The sequence below is a fragment of the Camellia sinensis genome, chromosome 4 (assembly GCF_055761805.1).
Source record: "Camellia sinensis isolate YWXY chromosome 4, ASM5576180v1, whole genome shotgun sequence".
Lineage (NCBI taxonomy): Eukaryota > Viridiplantae > Streptophyta > Magnoliopsida > Ericales > Theaceae > Camellia > Camellia sinensis.
The window spans coordinates 65,784,459-65,793,988 of NC_138964.1; positions in this window are offsets into that span (position 1 = coordinate 65,784,459).

Consider the following 9,530-nt stretch of genomic DNA (forward strand, 5'->3'; position numbering starts at 1 on the left):
ATAAACCTAGGAGACAACTTCCTGCTCTTTTCAAACCTCATCAAACCACATTAGGTGATATCTTCAGGAAGACGTGATCTCCCACCTCAAAGGACAATGTCTCTTCCTACGATCGGCATAGCTTTTCTAACAACTCTAAGCTCTGACCAACCTCTTATGGATAAGTGAAATTTTTTTTGTCATTTTTCGGACTAACTCTGGACCCAACATAGGTGCATCACCCATATCGGCCCAATACACAGGGGACCTATACGGTCGGCCATACAAGGCCTCAAATGGTGCCATGCCAATACTCGACTGGAAGCTGTTGTAGGCAAACTCCACTAAGGGCAAGTGCATCTCCCATGACCCTTTAAAGTCAAGGACACAACCGCGAAGCATATTCTCAAGGATCTGAATAGTACGCTCAGACTGCCCGTCAGTCTGAGGATGATAGGCGGTACTGAAAGTCAACCTAGTGCCCAAGGCATTTTGTAGGCTCGCCCACAATCGAGCTGTAAAACGTGGATCTCTATCCGAAACAATAGTCACAAGGACCCCATGAAGTCGAACTATGTCCTTAATGTAAAGGTTTGCTAGATAATCTAGTAAGTCACTCGTGCGCATAGGTATAAAGTGCGTTGCGCTGACTTGGTCAATTGGTCAACTACCACCCAAATAGCATCATTACCTCGTTGAGTCCTCGAAAGACCCACAACAAAATCCATCGTGATATGTTCCCATTCCAGTTGGCTATAGGCAAGGATTGCAACATACCCGCTGGTCTCTGATGCTTGGTCTTCACTTGTTGACAAGTAAGGCACTTCGATACGAACACGGCTATGTCCTTTTTCATCCCCTTCTACCAAAACTGACGACTAAGATCATAATACATCTTTGTGCCTCCCGAATGCATCGCAAGACATGAATGGTGAAACTCTCGAAGTACCTCCTTTTGAGAAGACTTTGGTACAAAAAGGCGGTCAAGGTACTTAACACTCGAGTCAGAGTACACGTTCAAGCCTTTTTCTACCTTTCCACTGGAGATCTTCTCTCGAAGGGTTTCTACCTCAAGGTCACCCCCATGTGCTTCTATAAGTCAGCTTACAAGTGTAGGTTGTGTAACTACCAAAAACAAGGCTGCTGATTCAACGAACTCCCCAAGATGTAAGTCAAACTCGCCAATAGCACCCAACATCCCCCATTCTCGAATGGCAATACTCGCTACACTGCTAAAGGACTTTCTACTCAAGGCATCAACCACTACATTGGCTTTCCTCGGATGATAATGCAACTCAAAGTTATAATATTCTATAAACCCCATCCACATCCTTTGCTTCATTTTAGATCTTTCTGTGAAAATAAGTACTTTAGACACTTGTGATCAGAAAATATTTCAAACTTCTCACCATAAAGGTAATGCCTCCAAATTTTCAAAACGAAGATCACAGCTGCTAATTCTAAATCATGGGTAGGGTAGTTTTTCTCATGTGTTTTCAACTGATGTAAGCCATAAGCTACTACATTTCCCTCTTGCATCAAAACACAACCCAAACCATCCCGTGAAGCATCACAATACACGGAATAGCCCAAACCCTTCTCTGAAATAATCAACATTGGAGCAGTGGTAAGTCTAGCCTTAAGCTCTTGAAAAGACTTTTCACGAGTCTTATTCCACGTAAACTTGATTCCCTTTCTCGCTAGTCTAGTCAAGGGTGAGGCTAACTTAAAGAAGTCCTTCACAAACCGACGATAATATCCAGCCAACCTCAAGAAACTACGGATCTCAAAAGCATTCTTGGGTTGTTCCCAATCTTGCATTGCATCTATCTTTGAAGAGTCTACAGTCACTCCTTCCCTGGATACTATGTGGCCTAAGAACTTAACTTCTTTCAACCATAATTCATACTTCCCGAACTTAGCATTCAATTTGTGGGCTCTAAGTAACTCAAGCACAACTCGCAAGTACACCTCGTGTTCCTCCTTGAAGGGTGAGTAAATCAGAATGTCATTAACGAAGACGATTATGAAACGATCTAAAAACTCACGGAATATTTGATTCAATAGATCCATAAAACACGGCTGGTGCATTGGTTAGCCCAAAAGGCATCAGTAGGAACTCATAATGGCCATACCACGTACAAAATGTCGCCTTCTGGATATCTTCCTCCCTTACCCTCAACTAATGATAACCCAATCTCAAGTCTATCTTAGAGAAACAATAAGACCCCTTCAACTGGTCAAAGAAATCATCTATGCGAGACATTGCATACTTGTTCTTAACAGTTACCCGGTTCACCTTCTGGTAATCTATACAAAGTCATAACGCACCATCTTTCTTTTTGGGAAAGAGAGCCGGTGCTTCCCAAGGTGAAATACTAAGGCAAATAAAACCCTTATCTAGCAATTCTTGGAGTTGAATCTTCAACTTACTCAACTAAGCGGGTGCAAATCTATATGGTGCCATAGAAATCGGTGTCGTGCCAGGCATTGAGTCAATAGAGAATTCAATCTCACGGTGAGGTGGCAAACTGGTGAGATCCTCGAAAAAAAACATCGGGATATTCGCAAACTACCCTCGGCAACTCAACTCAAACCACATCATATTCACTACCTAAGAAGGTTGCAAGAAGACAACTAAGCTCACTCCGACCACGTAGATCATAAACCGACGACAAAACTCTATCAGCCCGGTCTCCCAAGAAATAAAAACAATCACCACTCGAGGTACATACAGTAACCCTCTGATGGTAACAATCAATAATAGCCCGATACGAAGATAACCAATCCATATTCAATATAGCATCAAAACTCAACATATCAATCAATGCAAATGCAAAAGGAAGTCGGCGACCAGCAACCTCTATCTCACAACCCCGACACCCCTGTTCCAAAACAATCTCACCACCAATGACTCTATACTAAGTGGAGATGCTAACCTAGCCAATTCTAACCCCAATGCTGATGAAAATGCAGACAAGATGAATGAATGGGATGCACCTGTATCAATTAACACATTGGCAATATAATTACTCAACAAGAAGTTACCTCGCATTACAGAAGGTGTTGGCACTAAGTCTGGTGTGGTAACATCATACACACGCCTTGTAAGTCTCTGCTCCACCTGCTCACCCCTTGGAGCATAAGTCTGATACACTGACTGAGCTAAAGAGGCTCCCTAATTAGCCCTCAAGGCCTGTGTTGACTGTGCAGGCTGATGACTCTGTGTCTGTCTCGAACCAAACGCACTAAGTGTGCCACCTGACTGATGGCAAAACCTCCTTACATGCCCTAACTGCCCACACTAGTAACAGGTAGGCAGCTGTCCTCTCCCTTGACTTTGGCTCTAAGAACGAGCCGCTGTCGGTGCGGAGTGTTGCCCTCCTCTCCACGGGCGAGTTAGAGACTTGTGACCCAACTGGCCACACTTGTAACAAGAGAAACCTCTCGGATTACCTCTCCCTGGACCCGAACTCGGCACAAGGAAAGTGGATCTACACTGTGCAACCTGGGACTACTACGGAGTGGGACCTCGCTGCCTTTTACTATCCCTACTCTCCTCCTGAACCTCCTGACTCTTCTTGGAGCCCCTCATTCACTCCTCCTCTACTTGAACTACAATCTCAAGATAAGCCACCGCCTCCACAAGTCGTCCGTAGTCCCTAATCATCGACCCAACTACTTTGAAAAGATGCCCGGTCCTCATTCTCTTTTCGAACTTGATACAACGGCGTTCCTCTGTCGCTACGAGTTCTGGTGCAAATTTAGAGAGGCTTGTGAGAGCTGTCTCAAACTCGGCTACTGGCAAACTAAGCTGCTTGAGCTTCAGAAACTAGTCTCTCAACTGCTTCCTAGCAGTGGAAGGCAAGAACTTGTCCTGGAAGGCGTTGATAAAAGCTTCCCAAGTCACTCTAATGTGCCCACGCGCATACTTCCACCATTGACCCGTATCTCCCTTCAGCTAGAAGGATGCCAAGGTCACTCTCAATCCATCGTCTTCGATGGCAAGCATCTTAAACGTCTTCACCATCTGCTCGAGCCATTCATCCGCTTTCAAAGGCTCTTTAGGATCACCTAAAAACTCATCCGAATTAGATCGAAAGAACTCCCTCTTCAAGAAAGATGGCCTTACTTCAGCTACTTGGGCCTGGACTTGATTCTCAACCCTGAGAATGTCCATGGATTCTGGCAAGACTTCGGCCATCTCACAAGGCAAAGCGCCCATGGCCTGCTGACCATCTAGTTCAGCTACATTGGCCTGACCAATCTTTTCCTCTTGCGCCGAAATCTCATCCGGTAAAGGCACCTCATGCCTTCTAGACCTACCACGTTTACCACGTCCACGTCCACGTCCACATCCTGACATCCTAATAATGGTAACAAAATAGATTAGCACATTTACAAATGTGCCGAAGCTAACTCACTTGCGTCCTAATGCGGTAAACAACAATTATTCACTCTACATAAGCACGTAGTCACATAAACACATACGAATTTCCTTCCCAGATAATGACTGTCTCGCGATATTGCCAGAGTTCCAATTAGAAACAATAGTGATCAAGTGCTCTTCTAATTGGACTTTTAGAAACCCATAGACCCAATCAACATTCTAGAAAATAAATCCCATACCCATATAACCACATAAGCATGTTATCACATACGTGTACCATACCTACAAATATCTCTGTCAAGTGAGACAAACCCATTGTAGTAATAACCACTTCCTACGTACCTAAAGTATTCAAACCCGGTACGTTCAGATATCAAGTTGTAACGCCCCGACATAAACGCAATATATCCATCTCATAACAACTAATAAATAGCAACATAAATGAAATGATGAGCTTTCATTAATTAGAGTTTGATATAAAAAAGATGACAGATGCGATATACATTCATACACAATACATCCTGAATCTACAACATGTGTTGCAAGATAGTGAAAAGAAATGAAGGCTAAACAGATAACCATATGCCCTAATGGCTTGCATCTTTCCAAATCAATGCTTGGTTACAACAAAAGTGAGTCTTAAGCTCAATACAAATAAAGCCCTTGGCTAGTACAAAAGTACACACAATAAATACACAAAAGAAGCTCTCGCTCCAAGTCCTCCCAAGCTATTACCTTGGCGGAGGCATATCATCAGCACCTAAAATGTTTTTCCCACATAAGGTGAGCCAAAGCCCGGTAGAAATAATCCAGCACAATATATGAATCTTGACAAAGCTTTAAGGTGAATGCATATGCAATGCACGTGTCAAAACATTTTATATCTCTTTCCAAAACTATGCAATACCAAGTCAATATCACGGTTCATAAATCATTGCATTTACAATAGAAAATAAGATAATGAATCACAATCTTGGAATTTCAAAACAATACAACCTTTCGAAAATTTCATCCAGAGGAAATAGTAAGCCGGGACCCATGTAAATGTAAGTTATACAAACACTACTATTGCCATTTCACAGAAATTTCGTCTGCGGGATCGGCACCCATGTATACGCGTGGTTTTCGAAGCTTTCACCCTCGATACACAGGCCAACTTATTTAATATAACAACAATTCATTTCTCAGATTCACCCATTTTCTCAAAACAGTAGCATTTCCAATGTATAAATGTGAGATAATGCTCAATGCAAATGAATAAGAAAAATAGTTTTAATTCTCCTAATTCACATGCAATTTCTACAACACTCATAGCTATCCTTCACCGATAGCCAAAGCAGTTATTTCTAAACAGATAAACAATTACCAATAAAGATAAACTCTCTAAATTTTCAAGAGATGAGTGATAATACATATCTAACTCCACTATTCTCATCAACATCAGTCCAATTTCACATTTCCAATATCAATCTCATAATTTATATAAAATCAACATTTGAGACATTTAGGGAAAAATCCTTTTTCTTTCCAAAATTAATTCCAACATTCAAAATCAACGATTCATCCCCAACTCAATATCATCTTCCATAACAAAATCATTTTCAAGGATCCATTTGAAAAACCCCTTTTTTTTATTTTTACTCAAAACCCTAGATAGTTCCAAATCTCCCAAAGATCTCAATATGGTTTAGAAATAACAAATAACTAAGTTACAACTCATAGAAAGAGCGGAAATATCCCTACCTCAAGCTTAGAGGATGATTGAAGGGGGGATGAAAACTCAAAGATGTCGAAATTCAACTTTGCTCTGATTAGGACGAAACCCTCGTCAAGCTCTACCTTTTTAACAAAGGCACATGGGTGAAAAGATCGACGGATCTAGATGTATTTGAGGGAAAGAGATGAGTTTTAGAGAGAGAGAGAGATATTAGTGTTTTGAAATGTTTAGAGAGAGAGAGAGAGGTGAAAAAGTGACTTAGAAAAGTGTTTTTACGAACTGATATACGCACAGTTCGCTCGAGCGCAAGATGTGTCGTTCGAGCGACTAGACACAATAAGTTATTCCACTCGAGTGCAAGAAGCTTTGCTCGAGCGCAGAATACACACTCCCAGTAGTTTTGCAGACAGAGATCGTCACTCGAGCGTAAGAAGTTTCGCTCGAGCGAAAAATACAAACTCCTAGTAGTTTTGCAGACCTGCAAAAATATTGGATGTTCGCAAAGACCACTTGAGCGCAAGAAGCTTCGCTCGAGTGAAGGAACAAAATTTTGGGCAACAAAATTTTGAAAAACAAGCTACTAACTTGTTCCAAACACAATCAACACAACTCAATAGCCCAACTCAAGGAGAAATAGTGGGAAACAAGGCAAGAACAAGTATATAAGGAAAAGAAACCTGAATCCAAAAGTCAAATGGGTCGAGTTTAAACGAGAAACGCTATAAACACAAATTGAATAAGTTTTCACAAATTGTGTAAGTGATTTTACAAAAATAAGTAATTGAACACAAAAACGAGTAAGTAGTTTCACAAAATTTAGAACAACACAAAATGCATAGGTTTTCACAAATCACGTAAGTAGTTTCACAACAATGCGTAAGTTTTTCTCAAAAAACGTGTAAGTTTGTTCTCAAAAATTTAAAACAACCCAAAATGCGTAAGTTTTTTACAAATCACGTAAGTGATTTTAGAAAAATGCGTAGTTTTACATAAAAATGCGTAAGTTATTCTAAAAAATTTAGAACAACCCAAATTGCATAAGCCTTCACAAACTACGTAATTTCACAAAAATGCGTACCTGAACACAAAAACGCGTAAGTTTGTTCCCAAAAACTTAGAACAACACAAAATTGCATAAGTTTTCACAAAAACGTATAAATTTGTTCCCAAAAATTTAGAACAATACAAAATGCATAAGTTTTCACAAATCACATAAGTGATTTCAAAAAATGCACAGCTGAACACAAAAACACATAAGTTTTTTCTCAAAAATTTAGAACATAAAATTCGTAAGATTTCACAAATCACGCAAGTAATTTCACAAAAATGTGTAACTGACCACAAAAATGCATAAGTTTGTTCCAAAAAATGTAGAACAACACAAAATGTGTAAGTTTTCACAAATCACGTAAGTGATTTTACAAAAATGAGTAAGTTTTCACAAAAACGTGTAACTTTGTTCTCAAAATTTTAAAACAACGCAAAATGCATAAGATTTCACAAATCACATAAGAACTACCCTAAACGGAGTCCGGACAAGAGAGATATACCTATTTGAAATTTACAAATCTGTACTGTAAGCATAGTGCGCTCGAGTGTACAATGCAGAATAAGATTTTTAAAAGTCACTTTTTGAATCAAACCCCTCCACTTTGCACTCATTTTTTATTTCTCAAGCTTTTTAGGCTTGATTTCATATATTTCTATACATCTTTGACCCCTAGTTCCATATACCAAAACATAGAGCACGACGAGGGCTTCCATTTAATCTCAATGGATCATCATTTCGTCGCCAGTGATTTTTCCGACTTGTTTCCTTCTTGCTTCAAAAGGTAGGATCTATTTCTTAAACTCAATATGAGTTCGGTAGTGTATTTGTGGTGTATTTTAAATATATAGATTCCATTGTTCTTGGATTCATTTTTGAAAATTTGTTTTGTAAGTGAGGGTTAGTTCCAAATGGGATTGTTGAGCTATGGTTTAGCTACAAAAGCTTATTTTCCACTTACAAAAATGCACATGAGTTTTTAAAAGTGAAAAGCGCTAATTTGGAGAAACCCTAAAATGTTGATCTTTTGGGGAAATTGTTTGATTATTAAATCAAAATATAAATGAGGGATTTTCAAAGGTTTTCTTGAAAAAGGTTGTGATTATGAAATTGCAGTTGATATATGTTAAAATGAGATATTTCTTGCATTGAAATGGATTTTCAAAGAGGAAAGAGATTATGCCCTAAAATGTAAGTGTTGAGATTGTAAAGAGGAAATGAAATAAATGTTGAGAAATGTAAATTGAAATGATGATTAATGATGATGGTGGAGTTTGATATGTATTATCACTCTCATTTGAGATTTTGGAAAAGAGTATCTTTAATGAAATTTATTCATCTGTTTAGAGATATTTGTTTTGGGCTATCAGTGGAGGATAGCTATGATTACTGTAGAAATTGCATGTGGACTAGGCAAACTGGACTGTTTATAAATCATGCAGATCATGGAGCATGTAATTGATTTTGAGAATTTAAACTATATGTTTTTGAAAGAGATTTTGAAAATTCTTGTGTTATGTTTTAAGAGCATTTATTCATTTTGAAAATCATATTTTTTATCATATGTATTGTGCTATTTGGAAAGTGTAAATAAAATGGTAAATCTGGGAGAAGGAAACTAATCTCTTACCCGTTGTCATTGAATATGGTTATGTTTTAATACATTGTAATTGTATGATGTTTGGGAGAAGAAAATGGATGTACTGCATGTTTGAGAGAATAAATGGAATGGACTCAATTGAATTACGTTGGCCTGTGTGTCCAGGGTGAAAGTCCTAAAAAACACGCATATACATGGGTGCCGATTCCCGTGGACGAAAATTCCATAAAATGGTAATGATAGTGCTTGTATAGCCTACGTTTACATGGGTCTCGTTTGAGGGTTTTCCGCGGACAAAATTTCTGTGAAAAGTTGTATTAGTTTTGGAGATTTACCCATTTTATTTATTATCATTTTGGTTTTGGAAAGAAATGATTTTAAAACAGTTTTAGCAATGTATTTGCTATTGGTTAACGATGTGTTCGTATTGGAATTGGCAATGAAATTGTTAGTTGGTATTGAGATACCTGGATTGACTTGTGAAAATGGATTTTATATCAAACTAATATATTAAATTCGGAAAACATTTTGAATAAACGAAAGGTTTTGAAAACTAGGAAGAAAGGGTTTTTATTGAGAAAATAAGTGGATTTGAGAATGCATTGAGCATATTATATTTGTATGTATTGCATTCATGATCATTTGCACTGGTAGAGCATATTTAGTTTTTGAAATATTTCCTACTGAGCTTTATGCTCACCCTACATGGCTGAAAATATTTTTCAGGTATGCTTATGCGGATGTGGACTGAGACGTTAAAATTGTGTTTGGAACCGTGTAGGGTGGTTCCTTTATT